The 19,263-nt window shown below is 38.2% G+C and overlaps 1 long non-coding RNA gene across 1 annotated transcript in view; it reads left to right on the forward strand.

Moving 5' to 3' along the window:
* Positions 1–17,611, forward strand: part of LOC121671760 — a 29,960-nt gene extending 12,349 nt beyond the window's left edge. The window contains exon 3 of the long non-coding RNA XR_006018592.1: positions 17,258–17,611. This is a non-coding gene — a long non-coding RNA (uncharacterized LOC121671760). The remainder of the gene's footprint in view (positions 1–17,257) is intronic.
* The last annotated feature ends 1,652 nt before the right edge of the window (positions 17,612–19,263 follow it).

Below are 19,263 nucleotides of genomic sequence, written 5' to 3' on the forward strand. Positions count from 1 at the left end.
GGAAAGGAAAGGAAAGGAAAGGAAAGGAAAGGAAAGGAAAGGAAAGGGAAAAGAGAAAAAAGAGAAAAGTGTCCTGAGAATTAATAGCTTCTATTGCCAAACATAGATTAGGATGAAGATACAGTCCTGCTTCTCAAGCTACTGCCACTGACTATTTATTGCTGAGCTCATTGAATGTCTGAGTATTGCAAATACAAGTAAGAAATAAAATTGAGCTAAGGAGACCCTTTCTTTCAATAAAGAGTAACAGGGAAACAGTATATGTAACACCCTGTTCTCACTTGCTCATAGCATCTTATTCCCACTTTCTGGTCACATACTAACCCATGAAGTAATTTTTGGCTTCTGTGTCAAAACCCATGACACAGGACACAAATTTGGTATTCCAAATGAGGTTATTTGACAAGACTCTTCTCTACTGCAAATAATTGCTCTTTGGTATGTGCGAAACAAAAGCTGATAAGTTACTTCCTCAAAACCACCAATATTTAGATCTTCCTTACTCATACACAGGATCAGGATCATAGAAAATGTCATACTGAGTGGCATAGTCATTATTAGAATCACAGAATAGTTTGAGTTGGAAGAGGACCTTTTAAATGCCATCTAGTCCGCCCACGCTTGTACTTGATGAAGCCATGCTGCATGTCTGGAATCACCTCCCTGTTTTCCATATGCCTTAGCACAGCTTCTAGGAGGGTCTGCTCCATGATCTTCCCAGACACAGAGGTGAGGCTGACAGGTCAGTAGTTCCCAAGGTGAGCCTTTCTACCCTTTTTAAATATGGGTACAAGTCTGGCCCCGTCCCAGATACTTCACACAGGAAATCTTTCATTCAGCAGGTACAATGTGTCGAAGGGAAAAAGTTTTTCTTCTAATCTCATTATTATAACATGCCCTGAAGAATGAAAATCAGTTTCTATTTTATAACTCCTGTTTTGTTTTTTTTAAAATGGATTTTGGTACTGTAACAAGATTGTCTCTACGGGGTGTGCGTACATCCATATATTTATGTATGGGAGAAGTCTACAGAAACAGAAGTAGCAGGGGTTTTTATTTCACATCAGTAGCCATGCAATGATTAAATGTGAAGATTCACGCATCAAAAATTTGAAGAAAAATACTGTGTTCAGACTTAAAATTTTGCTAACTAAAAAAGGTTAAATATTAATATCTCTATTCAGGTGAAAGACTGTCACATCTCCCATTATCATTTTCATGACTGTTGAAATTTAAGGCATGCAATAAGAAAGGCTCCCTGGCTACAATTGCAAACATGCTGCTTTTAGTGCTGTGTGCCTTCTATGTTCTTATTGATACCTCTGACATTCATGCACGCAAACAACCTGCATAACATGATTACGTATTTGTATGGTTGTTTGCATTTTTTGATCTCAGTGTTTTATTAAAGGATGGCAGAATTTTCATATTATGCATGCTAAAGGTAAGGTAAAGGAATGTTAGCATTTTTGCACTCTCAGCTAAGACAAGTGGAAAAACTGACAGAAGAGTTGCCTCTCAGAGCTGAGTCATTTGCAGTTCTCATTGCAATTATGAATCTTCCAGTGCCAGCTCTAAGCATAAACATAGAAAACACTGGCTGAGAGCAGCAAATTCTGGGAATGGCCTGGGTGAGCCTATGTCAAGGTACCTGGACACACATCTGTGCCACTCCACAATGGACGCTGTAGGGCTGCACCCGTGGTTATAAGCCATGAAAACCATAGATCATACAGGGCCCTGCCCCTGGATCTGTACTTGACAAAGCTGCTCAGGTGTAGCCACAGAGTGAAATCAGGAGTCCACCTACTTAAGTTCAGTATCATGACTGAATTTATTGATATTCTACTTCCCTGAATTTCCAAAAAAATATACAGAGTGTTTGTGCCTTTTCTACCACTGTTTTTGACAGTTTTTTTGACAATCTGTTTTTGAGCTGCACATTTTCTTCATTGCTGCTGTTTTTGTTCAGTTACAGACTTAATTAATCAAGCCCAAACTCAAAAGCTGAGCTTCATTAACTGAGAGATCAGTCTCAGTGTTTCCAATAAAAAGCTTGACATCAACTCTAATGATCTTCAGAAGTGTTTAATTCCTTCCAGAGGTACATTTTTCCTCTTCTTGTGTGTTTCTGTTTCAGATGTTAATGGCAGCTTCATTATTAATAACAAGGAAATCGGAAGTCTTTAATGTGATAGTTATGCAAGGCAGTTTGAGATTTTATCACAGGTAACATTGGTAAATCTTAGCTCTAATAGCCTATGGGTGCCTCTGAAAATACTTTGATTTGTTTGTTTCTCTCTCTTTTTGTGGCTTTTACTGTTATCTAACTGCCAGTGGTCTGAATGAGAGTTATCCACAGATAAAGATTGCTAGAGCCAGATTACTTATTATCTTTATTATTCTGCTTCTCTAAAACAGAGTGACAAATTCAGATTTTCAGATGTTTTCACTTTTTTAGATATTACAACGTGATTACTATGTGGTTCAACACTTTAGTTTGCCAAGTGCTTACTCATTTGAACATACTAATGAACTTCCAAAGAATACTAAATTGGTCTGTTACGATGAACAAGGTGCTGAATAAGCCTCCAAAATACTGAGTACTATGTCAGTCATCTTACCTTGTGGATATGGGGTTTTGTTCTGAAAAAAATTAATTGTCCAGCTTCAGAAATGCCTAAATATATAAATATGTTTAGTTACCTTAAAATTGTCAGTAAATCATATTAGATTTTTTGATCATTTCTATCAACGAGGTTCCATTTAATTAAGAACTTGTGGAATTTTATATGTGATTCTTTCCAGGAAGAAGAGGAGGGGAAGGGTGAGATGGGAATTAGGAGGAGAGATGAGTAGGAGGTGGGAAATGGAATAACAAAAAATTTCTCTTGATACATTTTCTCACTCCTACTTCTGACTAATACAGTTTGGCTTTGAAAAAGTATACTTTGAAAAAGTGCACAATGTTAACTGTGATTAATGCTCACCAGTAGGTCTAGCTAACTTTTTTGGGACTGAAAAAAATGGAGAAATCTAGTGAAAAATTGATGCTGTTGATAAGTATACCTGTGACTCAGAAATGTGGTATAACAGGTTGACTTAAGATAATTGAGAAATTAATTTTACCCTCTGCTGTGTTCTAAGTAAAAAGGCTTCCAAAAGCTTGCTACCTGCTGTCTTTTAATATAGTAATTATGTCTGGGCAGGTTTTTTTCTGCTGTTAATCTATGCCTTGAACAGCCTGATGCCAGTATGTAAATATTAAATTTTCAAACTGGGTGTCAGATAATTTAACTATTTCACCTGGGGAAAGACTGTGAAAGGTAGTACTTGTTTCAGCAGATAAGAATATTGAGTCTGTTTTTACATAATCAGGTAACAGCCAGCTAAAGGCGACTTCTTCCCAATCTTAGAGTTGACCATGCATTTCCGCAGGTTGCACATGATTTTCCATTCCTAAAGGTTGTGGCACAAATGTTTTCAGAAGGGAGAGGAGGATGAATGCTGGTGGCAATAAACTGTCCCTCTTATGAGGAAATGGTATAATGTAGGAACCCAGAGTGCCGAGAATATTTCTCTGCCTGTTTTTAAGGGTTCTTACCCCCCTGAACAACACTGTTTTAGCTTTAAACCTTGGAAAAAATTACCGACAGTCAGACAAGAACTAGAAAATACAGTGGTGTGAATTAGGTGATAGACTACTATGTAAGATTGTCACAGGGTGAAAAATTTAGAGGTTTTGGGCTTCTCTTTACAGTAAATAGATAAGAGTAAAAAATATCAAAATGAAGGATTGTTGTTGTTCTCTAAACCTTCTTCTCCTTCTTCTACTACTCCATATTCTGCAGTAAAAGTAGTTTGGAATGATTGGATAGAAAATTCCGCAGTTCCTAGTCATGTTACTGAATAATTGGTAGGAAAGTGAAAATAATGTACGTTTTTAGTAACCATTGGTTAAAATATCTTTAAAAGGCTGTGTAAATCTTGATAGAGAGCCTTCACTCCTGCTTTTCTATGCTCTATGCTGTACCTGGGTCACACTAGTGGCTCTGTTCCTCTGATAAGACTTAATAAACAACTATCTGGAAGCATTGAAACTCCAGGAAAAGTCTCAGTTTATCACTGAAACTCCTTGCAAGGACTTTCAGCAGATTCTCTCCCATCTGGAGGGACTTGATTTATGGCACAGTTCAGTGTCAGTATAATTTTTTTTTATGAAATATTTAAATGTATATTGGTGTAGGATCTTTAGTTTCACCTGATAGCACAAGATTGTGACAAACTCACTGCTAACTTTCCACTGATTGAAAAGCTTCAGGCATGCAGAAGCATGGGAGCCTCACACTGGATAGAGCAATAGCCATTAAATTCATAGAGACAACTACTGTGAAGCTATTTTTTTTTTTGTTCTTTCTGCAACCAAACCCTGTAAGTCATTGTGGACAATGAAAACAGTGGTGTGTATTATATTGTCAGAGTTTTAAACATCAATGGACTGAAAATATCCTCTTGTGTACAATAAAACCTCATGCAGCTTAAAATCATTGTCATGATTTTGATTTAATCAGATTGCATTGGGTTTGCATGGCCTGGTTTTTGGTAGTGGGAGGACTACAGGGGTGGATCCTGTGAGAAACTGCCAGAAGCTTCCTCAGTGTCCAGCAGAACCAGTCCCTGGTGGTTCCAAAGATGGATGTGCCTCTGACCTAGGCTGGGCCAGTTAGAAATGGTGGTAATGCCTGTGATAGCGTGTTTAAGAAATCAAAACAGAAAGTGAGGGCACAGTTCTAATTGCAGCCAGACAAGAGCGGGGTGAGAACATGTGAGACGAGCAACTCTGCAGACACCAAGGCTGGTACAGAAGGAGGGGCAGGAGGTGCTCCAGGCACCAGAGCTGATATCCTCCTGTGTTCTGTGGTGCAGACCATGGTGAAGCAGCTGCGTCCCTGCAGCCTGTGGAGGTACCTGAACTGAAGCTGGTGGATGCCTTTTGGGAGGACTGTTGCCCATGCGATGGACCCTGTTTCAGCAGGTTGAAGGGAGCTGCTGCGCGTGAGATGGAGCCACGTCAGAGAAGTTCATGGAGAACTGTCTCCTGTGGGAGGGAGCAGTGGAGCAGGGGAATGACTCCTCTCCCTGAGCAGCAGGAGAAGCCTAGGGTGATGAACTGACCCCCATTCACTGTCTCCCTGCATGTCTGGGGTAGGAGGTAGAGCTGGGAAGTAGGGAGGGGTGGGGGGAGGGTGTTTTTGAGAGCTTATTTTACGTCTCATTATTCTGCTCTGATTTTGTTAGTAAGAAATTCCCTTCATATCTCTAACCTGAGGCTGCTTTGCCCATGATGGTGTTTGATGAGCAATCTCTCCTGGTTCTTATCTCAACCCATGAACCCTTTGTTAAACTTTCTTTCCTCTGCCCAGCTGCAGAGGCGAGTCAGTGAACAACTTTTGTGGGTGCCTGGCTTCTGGCCAGCATCAACCCACAACACAAATTTATAGTGTTTAAAACAGCAAGAAAAAGGATGCCTTAAGGTCACTAGAAAATGGGATTTGGAATCCATTGCAACTGTTCTCCTTATCCAAATGGTGTATACCAATCAATGTCATATACCAAGCAATATAACATCTTCTGATCCAGAAGTGTAGTGGAGATCCTGCAGTTCTGCATGTGTAACACATCTGGTGGCCTTCCAGGCTCTACTCCACTGGCAGGACTGTGAATGGTGTACTCAGGTATGCAGCGCCTTCTCTTCATCAAGGAAAAGCAGTGGGCTTTTCCTCAGGTTGTGAGCTAAAATAAAAACTAGCTTTTATTGGGCATGTCTGGGTTGACCTCAGCACTGGAATTTCAGTATTCTTTGATCCCTTTTTTAGCCTTCTTTTAAATTTTAAGAAATATATAATGAAGCTATGCATTGTATTGCAAGAGCAAGTAGTGGTTCCAGTTGACAATAGCTCATTTGTATATTACAAGAAAGAGTGGCGAAAGACTGAACTAAAACCCACTCTTTTTGCCTAGATCCTTTATATCTTGAGACAAAATAAAGTCAACTAGAAAATCATAGAATGCTGTTTCTCTGATTTTTTTTAAAAATCCTATTCAGTATTTACCTACTCTTAAGAAGAAATTAGTAGTCCTATTTACACAAGGATAACGTTCTGAAACAAAATTATGAAAAGATGTGGGTAGCCTTTCATTTAAATGCCACCAACATTTTCTTAAAGCTCCAAACAGTCTTTCTTCTCGTCTTTGGAATGGCTTATAAAGTGTATAACTAACTTCAGAAGTTCCAAATTTAATTGACCTATACGGATAATGATAACTTTCAAATCTCACTGAGTGGCCCTCTCCAAAAATCAGCTCTTTACCATTATGGTGCCATTTTTATTTTACTGTGCCAACTGCTTTCTGACTTATTCTTTGGAGACTCTGTAAAAAGGTTATATTAGAAACGAAAAAAATCAAACCCCAGAAATACAATACCAAAGCCCTGAAAGCATTTGAATAATATGAAAAATGAGTTATTAAGTAAAGATACAGTAAAGAGAATTATTGCTTGATGGAGTGTAACTCAGTAGAAGAGAAATAAAATTATATTTGAATTGCAATTTACTAAAACTTTCCTTTTATTTTGCATGTGAATTATAGTTTCAGAGTAGGAAATTATAGTTTGATAAGGAAAAGATATAATGAATAATTAAATATATTGAATCTGTTTTGAGTAAAAGTTGGATGCTCTCTCTCTTCAGTTGCTTTAAATACATGTTATGTTGCTGTTTTCTGTCAGGAATGCACTGTATAGGTCTGTAGAGACTTCTTTGATCCTCTATTTGGGAAACGGTTGCCACACAGAATTTTTGTTATTTCCTAGCTGTTGAAGTAGTATCTTTGCAGCAATGTTTAGTTCAAGATATTCAAGTAGTATCCAGGGGAGGCTGATTACATGACAGAAAGTTCCTTCTTTGCTCCTACCTGTTTAAGATTAAAATCTTTGCTTCACACAGTCTCCTTAAATATTTATTTATTTATTTTTAATAGATTGCTGTCTTTTCCATGTAAAAGTAAGTTATGTCAGACAAAAATCTTGTCTTGTGCAGCCTCAGGGGCTATTAAACTAGAGCGTGATGAAAAAGGAGGGCTTCATCATTATCTTGTTGCTTATGAAGTCATTTGCATGCATGCAAAGGAGGCAGAAAATGCTACTGTTTTGTTATGAGTAATACAGAGAAATAAATAGGTGCAGCTGCAGCTGTGCTATTAATGGTAGGGAACTGTGCTTCTCCATGACCACTATTATACTGAGTAAGTAGAAGCTGGTATATTGAGTTGATAGTCATGTTATCTGAGTTATTCTGCTCTTGATTTATAGTTTGCAAGTAGTGCAGAATCAGCCATAAGGCATCAGGGCAACATAGGATGATGGATTTGAAAGAGTTAGAAGTTTAACTATTTAATGAACTAAAGTTTGTGTTTTATTCCTGTAGATAAGTATTATTTGTTCAATGAAGTTGGCAACATGAGAAAAATCAATATTTTTCAGATAATAATAAATTCTTGTACCTTAGTATTTTTTTTAAATGAATGATTAATTTCTTGGGTATGTGCTTTACAGGTTATTAAAAATGGACAGAAAGAAAAGGTGATAGTCTGTTGATGTGACTTCTATATGTACACAACTGAGCTGTAATTTATCCATGACTAGCAGAAGTCCTGGAGACCTTGTGATAGTTCTCTGACAACATCAACTCAATGCTCAATGGCTCAAAATGCAGAACAGTGTTAGGAAATGTTAGACCTATTGGGAAAGGACATCATTGTGCTATGGTGTATCTACTACATACAATGTATATATGTTATTTTATATATATATATATTTAAAACAACATACAATCACCCACATCTTGATTAATGTATGCAGTAAAGTCCACAGGATTTAAGTAGGACAAGAAAGGCCCACAACAAAATTAGGGAAGATAAGAAACATAAGGCAACGTGGGTCGAGATATGGAAGAGTTTCAGAGAAAAGGAGCTTTGTAGAAAAAGTCTCTTTACTGAAAAGAAATTCAAGGTGTCCCCCAATGAAATAATTGCACAGTAGATTTTAAAATGGCAGGAAGTTTGGGGTTTTTTTCTCTACAGAGACAAAACATTAAGTTATAGGACTCATCTGTGACAAGGCATTCTGGAAACAGAAAGTGTGTGTTAGTCCAAATAATAGTACTGAACAAAATCATCTATCAAGCACAGTGTTCTGGAGTCAACATCTGAACCTGGAAAACCTAAACCAGAGGATTTCTAGAATTTGGAAAGATGTACCTGTGGAACCTTTTCATACACATTTCACCTTAACATCTGCTAGTGGCAAATGTGAGGATTATAGGATAGGAGGATGCAATGACTGCTTCTCTACTGCTAAATAAATCATGGTAAGAGACCTTCCTCTCGCCTTGAGGCCAAGTGTTACATCTTGGCTGAAACCAAACTTCACTTGGCTCTGCATCTCTTCTGGGCTTCATGCCATGCTTTTTTGTTCCTAGAAAATAGTTATAATTTTGTGGGTGTTTTGTTTGTTTGGGTTTTTTTTCTTTTTGTTTTTCAGTTCAGAGTGTTTGAAACAACATGAGGACAGTTCACTGGTATTTTCGTACCACAAGTCTGAGAATACCTTTTACAAGGTATTTACAAGGTCTGGGATGTGTCACAAGGGTCAGCAGGGACACTTCAGTCTCTGCAAGTCCTGTTGAGATACAGTGTGTGAAGGGAGCCAAGCCTGATGCAGTCTAATTCAGACTACATATTAGGAATGGCAGACAGCATGTGATGTCTACTGATCTTTGCCTAGGCACTGCCCCAGGGGATGCTACTTGGCACAGCTTAAACCTCACCTCTGTAGCTAAGGGTTAAGCAGTTCAGGTGATGGAAGCACCACTGCTCAAGCTTCTTGCCTTGAGTGTTTAGCAGTATTTTGGATGCACAGACTGATGCCTTGCTTTCCCAGTGAGGTTATAGCATAGCTTCTGTTTGAGTTTCTGGGGAAGGTAACTTGAAAATATGATGTGTTTACTTTTTATCCGAAGGGAAATCCTGGCATAAGTTTTTGTGGTGGGGTCAAACATGGTTGAATATTATATTATTCATAAAGACATGTTTATTCTTTGAAGCTGTTTCAAGTTAGGGCAAGCTAACCATCTAGTTCCTTATCCCTAGATTTTTAAATCCTTGTATGGAGTTCCCCCTAGCACCTTCTTTGCTTTTTCTGTAGAATATTGTCTTGGGGTGACCTTATGATGTGTATCCCATATCGCTGCCTATGCCCAGAAATTAATTATTGGCCTTTCTATGCCTCTGAACTGAGCCTGAGAGGGGGAAGAAAAAACTGAGCAAAACTTTCTCAAAGCAGTTTGAAACTTGTTCAAGGTCACATAAAGATAGCAGGTTTTTTTTTTTCAGCTGGGGCAGGGGGGAGCGAGGAAGCACCCGGCTGGCAGCTTTTCCAGTCAGCTTTTGGCCAGTTTTTTTGCAGTTCCTTGTTCTCTGGAGAGAGGCTGAGAGCTGAACTTTTCCTTCTCTGGAATTTCGGATTTTCTCCCTTTTCTACTGGACTGCCTGATTGCTGTAACATCAGAGCACATCGGGAGGACTTTCCACCGGGCACAGAGGGCCTGGCCCTGGCCCAAGCCCCAGCTCCGAGGAGACCAAAGGGAGGACTCGAACACTTTCTCAGGTTTTTCCTCTACAGCGAAAGATTTTACCATTTAACATTATTTTCCTTTCCCGTGTGCTTGTTAAATAAATAGTTTTATCTTCTTCACTTTCCTTCGAGGAAAATTTATTTTTTTTTTCCCGAACCTGGTGGGGGGAGGGGTGGTTGTGCCTTCTCTCAGAGTATATATATATTTCTAAATTTGGTCAAACCAGAACAAATTTATAACTTTTATTACTCTGCTGTCCCAGAAAAACCCTTGAAAAATGATTTAATATGGTCTGTCCTTCTTTTTTGTGTCTTGGAGATGTGTCATGTACAGGCCAGAGTACCTTACAGTTTGTCTAAAACATCATAGGAAAACAGAAATTGTGTGTAACTTGTCAGAGAGTTTCACTATGGTCTGTATTTCTACTCCAGTGCATTTTCAACAGTTATTTTATTCAGTGGAATACAGATTTCAGTCAACAGGTACAGTTAAGTTTTATGCAGAACTAGGGTTTTACCAGGACAAAGAACTGAGAAGTTTAGCAGTGTATGTAAGTGAAGCTGTGGACAAAATAAATTGTTTATCTGATCTAGCAGAAAAAATACCTATGTTGGGATATGGTTGAGGCAGTTTAAAACAAGGACACAGTAAAGTAGGATTTTTGAGCTTTCTCAAAAATTAGTTGGAAAATAATTATTTTTATTTGGTTGAGAGCCTTAAAATGATGCTGAATGCAGCTGCAGGGACATTGGAGATGGCAATGACTACATGAAGAAAGGGACACTATCCTCTCTAAGGCCAGGCCAGATGAGCATCCTTGGCTCATGAAGGGTACTGGACTTCTCAAGCAAGATGTGTCACTTGTGACAGTAGCAAGTCTTGTGTCTTGAATGTCTTGAGAGTCAGAAGTTGCCCGGGAGCCAGAGACTTTCCACCCTTGCATTACAAGAAAGGTGGACTGCAAAAGAAGCAGAAATTTCAGACTACAGAAAAAAAACTGGAAGGCAAACCAGAGTGCTGACCCCAATTTTCACTTGTGCCACGCAGCAAAAATGAACACACAAAAAATGAAGAAAGCATTGGACACTGCAGAAAGAAGGTAAACTGGAAAGAGACTTATTTACAAGGTAGAAAAATGATGGATGCATACACTGAAAAAAACCCCAACCCAGCAACTGAAAAGACAAACAAATAACCCCCCTGATGTTAAAATTTAATCCAGGAGACTTCATGTTTCATTTAATTTTGAAAAGCTTAAGTGTAAGTGTTAGAGAGAAGAGCACTACACAAAACAGTATCTCTCGCTTCTCAACAATATGTAGTCTCTGTGGCAGCTCCCTTGAAATCCCTCAGTTCACCCCATGAAACGAATGTTGCATTGTTCTTGGAGCACATTAGTTGTCTGCAGGCTCCATCTCAGCTATTCTTTGAATTCAGCAAGGCACTGAAGTACTACTCCAGGTATTTGCCTGGTGATTCAGGACTACAGCAGGTGTAATTAAGGTTGGGCATGCTGGTAGGAAACCCAGGACTGCTCTTACAGTATGTGTGCACTGTAAATGAAGCTCCTGTTGTTATAAAAGAGTCTGTTTTCAGTATCCTGCAATTCCTATTGCAGCACAGGACTGCTGTGCAGCAGGGAATCCTTTTAGGTAACGGCAATGAGAACTGACTATGATGGGTCGCTTGACGTGTATGCAGGACCTGGGTAAGGAGTTCAAACAGTAAGATTACAGGTTTTTGAAGCCATGAATACCTAAGTTAACACTTTGATGCTTACAGTGAGGATTTTCTGATACTTAAACAGCACCAAAATAATTCATGTTAACAGTGGGATTGTTATTATTCCAAAAAAATTTACAGAGATTGTATGTGAACTCCTGGACTGTACAAGGGTGCTATGTCAGAGTGCATGGTGCGTTGTCAGAGGAACTTGCTTGGTATTGAGGTTTTGTCTGAGGAAAGCCCTAGTGGCATTTGTCTGTAGTTGTGTGTCTAAATTGCAACTGCCCTAATTTAAATAAGTAACTGTTTCTGGTAAAGTTAAATCTGACTGATATGCATACAGATATGACTGTGCATATAACTGACATTAAAACTAAAATCTCCTTACATGCCTCTTTAAGAATATAGATTGTTGCAGATTTAATTTTCCTCATGAAAATTCAATGGATGGATTTTGCTATTCTTAGAGCAAAACTCCAATTCCAGAATTTTTAGAAGAGCTATAAAAGTCCACTTATACTCTGGATGCAGCACCCACTGAACTGATCTTAGGGAGAGCAGAATATTTGCTTTCTTTGAAGCCAGTTCTATAAGAACATATAGTAAGCATGGTACATTCAGTTGCATAATGGCCTTTTATTCATTTAGGTCCCAGTTCACCAGGGTACTGAAGGAGATATATTGCTTCAAATGCTCAAGTAGACCCCATGAAATTAAAGAAGGTGTGCCTGCAGTTAACTACCTGCTAAAATTCCCTAATGAATAAAATCTTAGAATATGAGCTGCTTTTTCAGAGACTTTATATATAATTAACCTCTTTTATGCAACTGTGCAGCTTTAGAGTACTACTGAAATGCAGAATTAGAATCATGCAGCCTGAGAAAATAATTTGGTTGCCATATGGGATGTGCCCATATCAGCAAGAACTTTGACAGGATCTCTTTTCTCTGAACTAGACCAAAACTCCTCTATCCTCTGCATACTCAAAGTCATGAACATAGGAGCATTAAAAGTGAAATACTGTATGAAAAGAGACATATTTTCTGTGTAGTTAAAAATACTGTGAATGGCTTTATGGGTAGATATTATGTAGAGTGCATCAGTGTTAGTGTTTGCTCTTAGATAAGTGCTGTTTTCCTTGATGTTATCATAAAAAAACCAGTCCTGCAACTCTAGGCCACTGCTATTGGAACAGTTTATTAGGCAGGAATAAACTGTCTGAAATTAAATAAACTTCTAAAGCCAACAGAACAAAAAAAAAAAGAAGCCGTCAGTAAATGACACAAGATGCTGCTTGCTATTCTATTCCCTTCAGAGAATCTCTACTTGAAAATGGGAATGTCTGGACGTCTCAGGTAAATTTAACAAACAAAACCAACGAAATTCAACATTAACATCAAATATAGCTTCTGGTCCTTAAAAAAACCCCCTTGAAAATAGAACACATCTCTTATATTTTGCAATCAGAGGAACAGATATAATTCCTTCACCCACTCTAACATTGCTGTGATTCAGTCTGAGTTCAAAATGACCATTAGAATCCCCAAATCCCAGACTTTTTCATTTGTTATCTCTCCATCACTTTTGTGATTAAGGTAGTTTGCTAAAATAGTGGCTGAAATGTTCTGAGTCTCACAATAGCAGGTAAATTGAACCTTAATGTGCTGGTTGCAGAGGGGTAATGACAGTACAAATTGTGACCAGATTTGTAATCTTTCTCTACAGCTGTATCAGGAAATGAGCCAGTTTGGAGCAAAATTCTAGTCAGCAGCTCTTTGATGAAGCATGAAGACAACTTCAGAGTGTAGGTCAGTTTTGGAGATCATACTGGTTTATTAGTTTTTTTATTTCTTTACTTTTGGTTTTGGGACAAATTTGCTCATTGAATTTAGAATACTTTAACTAAAAATAAGACAGGCACTATGGACAAAAAATCCCCCCAAAGCCAGCTTCCTAATGAAAGCCATAAGAGCATTGTGAAGCACTGCCAGTGCTTCAGCTTCTGCTCTTTGCCTGCCTGGTGTGTGGGGACAGTGGGCTCTCTCGCAGCAGAGTGGGTGGGGTTCCTTTCCCAAATGCAGACTCCTACGTGTGCTGTAATTGCCCGGGGCCCCTTTCTAGGGTGCAGCTCATCTTATCCTAATTTGGAGGTCTGAAATAAATGGCAAGGATTGTGCTCAAGAATTGCCTATTTGTCTCCCTGGATATTCACAGCATCTGCAGTGAGCAGCTCATGCTGTTGGCATCCCAGGTTAGGTGAGACAAACCGTGTCCTTTGCAACAACAGAGCATCATGCACACAAGGGACAGGTCTTAGGGCAGGGGGAGGCTGGATGGTTGCAGGGCTGTATAATGAATATTACTTCCTTTGAGATAGCTAGACATTGCTGTAGGCTGCGTGTGGTTTACCCCCTTGCTGATTTGCTCTATGTTTAAGCATTTGCACAAAAAATAAAATAAAACAGTAATGATAATAATAATATCTTCTTTTGTGTTGAGTTTTGCATCTGTGCTCAGTGGCCACAGTCTTTGTCGGTGTTGTGTCATTGACTTTTAATCAGTAATGACAAATTTTAGGCTTTTAGAAATACTCATTCTGAGGCAGAAGGGTTTACACAACATTTCCTGTCAAGGGACATCATCTTTCTGCTCATTTTTTCTACTACTAGTAATGTTTCATGCCATAATCCTTATCTTTGAGGAAGAAACACCTAGGTTTTAATACATGTAAGGGACTGTGCAGGACGAGCTATCTCTTTTTAATACACCATTACAAAGTGGGCTCATTTATGTGGCAGATTTACGGATCTACTGTGGAATCCATCACCTCTAGTCTACATTTTCATTGAACGAAGCACATGCCAGAGCAGAATGCCTGACATGAAGTTGCACACTTACCATAACCGTGCACAGAGCAGACAAGACTATTATAAGGAACTAATTACTTTTCAAAACTGATTTTAATAACTTCTTCAGTGCTTTCACTAAAAAATAAAAATGCCGACAAATTTCCTGTTCTCTATTTGACTGTCTCTTACTCATCCTGCCCCCTCTGCTGGCTGATAAGTGCAGAATCACTTTTCACATGGCCTTGGTAGGTAGCACCTGAAGACTATATTTTATGGATGAGAGTGCTATGAAATACACGGGAATTCAGGAGCAGCTGTCCTACACTATGTAAAATGAATTTTTTTTCCTATGCTGAGAATTTTATAGGTAATTTTCTCAGTTAAAAGCCAGGCAGACCTTTTGTAACGCAGATAGCAAAGCACAGATGATGAGTTTAGAAGATTTTGAAGTATTGCTTTCTCCTTAAGAGTCTTCATGTTCTAAAATATGGGTGTGTAATCAGCTGGGTACTCCCTGTAGTGCCATCCTCAACAGAAAAGGGGGTGCTTTTGCAGTCTAGGAATAATTGCAGTAGGTGTGTGCCATCTATGCAGTCCCTGTGGAAGGGGGGATTCCAAAGGAGAAAGGATTCACCAACTCAATAATTAATTTTCTCCACAGGAGTAGCACAAAGCAGATTCTTTTTCTTTTTCTTTTTCTTTTTCTTTTTCTTTTTCTTTTTCTTTTTCTTTTTCTTTTTCTTTTTCTTTTCTTCTTTCTTTTTCAGTGGGAAACCATGATTCATATTTATGTTTTATTTGGGATAATCAATTTAATCTGAAATCTGATAAAATACACATAGAGATTCTAAAGAATCCTGAGAAAGTAGCTATGCAGCTTGTTTTAACAATAGATATTGAAAATACATTGAACAATCCAGCTATTGACCTTTTTTTTTCTTATAGCCTCATAGTACAACATAAGGTGAATGATTCTGCTATACTGCCCTTGTAACTAGAAGCAATAAATTTCACTGACCAGGGATTAGAGAAAAGAGAGTGGAGGGAATTAGTCCACTCTTTGTGATTGTAACAATTGACATTTTTATTTTCAAAGGATCTCTGGCTTTGCTGCAGTCTCTAGTGGTAACCCTGAGACCTGATAATTTGTTAGCAAAGAGTCCTTTTATAACGTAGTCCTGTCTTTTTGACACCAAGATACTCAGCAGGTTGCTCCTTTTCTCATGGTTTCCTCAGCTGTAGTTTAATTTAAGTGACATATTTAAACCACAAGCCAGCCTGGGATGGAGTCTTCAGAAATACACATATTTTTAATATAATTTATTTATATTTTTGTCTTGCACTATCAACTTGTTTTATGTTCAATTTTGAAGAAAGGCCCCAAAGACAGAGGTGTCTAGGAGGTCACCAGCTACCCTATAAGTCATCTGCTATAATTTGCAGTAAATTGCTGGGCCAAATTTAGCCCTTTTTTGAACAAGAATAGGTCTCAGTGGCAAAACCAGTAGTAAGTTTATACATGCACACAGCACACAAATTTGAGTTCTGTGTTAGAAATAGAGACAGTAAGCCTTGGATCAATACTTGGAAGATAAAAAACAGATGGAACTTTCCTCTCTACCACACTGCTTTTAATGGGGAATAATCCACTTGTTCCTGCTTTTTGTGCTTAACTTCAATTATTACGAAAATTAGCAGTGGGCTGAGCAAGCTACTGCAAACTACCTTTTTTGCCTGAGGGAGATACTGCAACTGTATGAGAGAAAGGGTGTTTGTGTGCTAACTATGTGGACTGAAAAAATAAAAAAAAACAAATGGTAGGTGGCATCCAGACCAATATGTGCTATAAGAGTCCTTCATAGTGGTAAATGAAAAAAATATTTACTTTATCTAGTCTTAAAATCTTAAATATTTTTTGGGAATTATTGTTTGAGGAAAAAAAGGGATGCATAGTGTTTTCATTTACTTAAAGTAAGAGAGACTTACTTTAAATTGACAAATGTCTTTTCAGTTTCTGTGTGTAGGAAGAGTTAGAAAAGTTTGGTCATATGTAGTTTCTCCCATGTGCACGCTTCACTTGAAATGTGAACAGAACCAGGCACTCCCCCACCAAGACCCTGGACATTTCAACTGCATTCAGCCGTGATTTCAGAGCAATTCTCTCCACAAGTACTGAAGTTCCAATGCCAGCTGGTGTCACACAGTGTTTAAGGAAGGGCTCTTCTGAAATGGAAAGAGCAGATAGAAAAGGCATAGATAGAAATTCTCCTAATAAGGAAAACCTAATAAGGAAAAAATAAGAAAATTAAAGGCTATTTCTTAGATGACACGTCTTCTGCTGGAGTAGGAGCAGTTTTCTGTTGAAATTAGTGTCTAGTACCTGAACCACACAGGTGGTTAACAGTGTGGCATTGAGATGACTGATGCTATCTGCAATTCAAATCCCCTTTCTGCAGAGGGAGGGGGGTAGGGTCAGAGAAAGAAATTCCTCTTAATGCAAACTTGGATAGAAGCCTTATATGCAGTTATACAGGTCACTGCCTTCTGCATTTTTATAGTAGCAAATCTCTAAACCATGCTGTACTTACTCTGCTGTTCAGAAATATACAGTAAATCCCCTAGAGACTATACTGAATTTCTAGGACAGGTATGTCTATTGCAAAATGTGATTGGATTTTGAATATTCTCAACATCTTCTAATGTGCTTTTATTAACACTGAGCCTTCTTGAACTTGTCAGTATATTCTATGATGTTAAATGAGGCATTGTATTTGCATAAACTAGTCCATGCGTTTCCCCGACTTACCTCAGCTGGAGCCCTCATTATTCGGGTAATGTAGCTTCCTGTCATGTTTGGGAGGGATTCTTGTCAAAAAGAATTAATTCAGACACTCTGTTCATATTGGATCTTTCAGCAAAAGATAGGCCTTTTTCCATTAGTATGCTCTCTTTTTTTTTTCCCCTTCATATCTTTTGTTTTTTCAGCAGAACTGGATGCAGCAGTACACAAGAGAGCTCGAGTTTTACAGCGAGTACCCAAGAAGAAGCAGCAAGTGGGACTGAAATGAGCTGCCTGGCCTGAGACTACATTTTGAATCCAGGTGATGTGTGATGTATATCATCCTCTACTCACCTATTCCCCAATCTCCATGAAAGAGAAGAAGATGGTTATCTGAGCCAGGAATGAATGGCAGCATCTCCCTGATCCAGGAGTGGAAAACAAGCATCTTGAAGGATGAAACACCCATCTGAAAACAGCCAATCGCATTGGCCTGTCTTGTTGCCAACAGTGTTAGCAAAAAAAAAAAAAAATCCCCTATGTCTTTTTCCTTCCCAGGAAAACATAAGTAAATAATGAAAGTAACTTTGCCCATTCTGGTATTTTAGTGAAAGAGACCAGCATGATAATTGGACTTGAAGGGTGAGAACTGAGAGTTAACCAAGAGCAGAAGAGAAAAAGAACAGACTACATTTTTCTTGATATAATTCCCCCAAATGGTACATTATATGTTCACATTTCAAAAGCACTTCTGAGCAATATATTAAAAAAAAAAAAAAAAAAAGAACATGAACTTCAATGCTTATATAAAAATATATGTATTCTATATATATTCCTGAAACAGTTGACATATTTCAAATGAAACACATTCTGTAAAAGTTCCTCTTTCTCAATATCATTGTCTTTTTCAAGGTAGAGGTCTCATTCATGAGACATCCTTGTACACAAAGAACAATATAAAAATTATACTTATTGTGTGCATAAGAATTGTCGAATAAATTAGATTGATACCTTGAAAATGAAAAATATTATCTTCCCTCGTTGAAATAGATTAGAAGGATATTTTGTGATTAAAAAAAAAGAATTCTCACATCTGTAATGTGGCTTAAGGTTTATTCAATTTGCAGATGGTCTTCTTCAGGCATTAATCTGTTAAAGGGTAGCACTCAAGTCTCTGTTGTGTGGTAAGATGAAGATGTCTACCTTTGAATGTTGCAAAGGAGAAGCACTGAAGTAACAATGCCTCTGTGAGGGCTTGTCACAGTCTTATTCCAAGTTGACTTGATTTTGTTTTAATGCTCTTCTTCATACAGGATTCTAAAAAATGGTCTTTGAAGCCTAAGGAAGCCATCTTGGTTTTCCCCAAAGCTGATGAGAAATCACAAGGAGGAGCTGAATTAAGTGTTGGATTTGATGATCTCTTCCAACTCAGAACATTCTGTGAACCTGTGAACAACTGAAGAAGCTTCTTCCTGTTCAGGATCTGGGTCTGTTGATGGGTGTGCAATAAGGAATGTGGCCAAATCTGCCCAAGCAAACGCTAAATTTTTGCCTGTGTTCTAAAGAAAGCTCCACGAATACAGCACTAGTATCTCTTTGACACCACTTCTTTTCCCAGATGATGTTATTACTGGCCTGATTAGGTAAAAGAATCTGATGACTGTGTGTCACTGCAGTCAGTTCATGCAAATTTGGTCTCTGCTGCTAAATAGGACAGTCAGAAAAAGATCCATGGCCTCAAAGCCTATAGACATGCATATATACAGTTGGACTAGTTCAGCACAGGTCCCCAGAGAAAGTTGAAAAATGGTATAGATGATAGGGAAATCAGTGTTTGAATGTGGACATATCTATAGGGGCTGCCCAACAACAAAATCACACCACAACTCAGAGTCACTTTTTTTTACACTATTTCTGGATACATTAATGAGATTTTAAAGCTGGAATTATATTTATATATTAAGAGAAGTATGCAAGCACTAAAAAAGTCCAACAGTTCATACCTTTGCTATGATGCTTATAATTGTTACTCATATGCAATCTCCCAGTGGTGCCAAACACTCTAAAATTATAGGCTCAATTTCTTCATGCTGTTTGAATTCCCATTTTTAAAATTACAGCAAGTAAAAAATATGTTTTCCAATCTATAGATCTATATATTTTTATAGTACATCTATGAATTCATCCCTTTTTTATTGGTATTCCTTTTTTTAAA

This window comes from Corvus kubaryi, unplaced genomic scaffold (genome assembly GCF_017639235.1).
Source record: "Corvus kubaryi isolate FWS band 111438036 unplaced genomic scaffold, C.kubaryi_AGA036_p1.0 133, whole genome shotgun sequence".
In the NCBI taxonomy this organism is placed as follows: domain Eukaryota; kingdom Metazoa; phylum Chordata; class Aves; order Passeriformes; family Corvidae; genus Corvus; species Corvus kubaryi.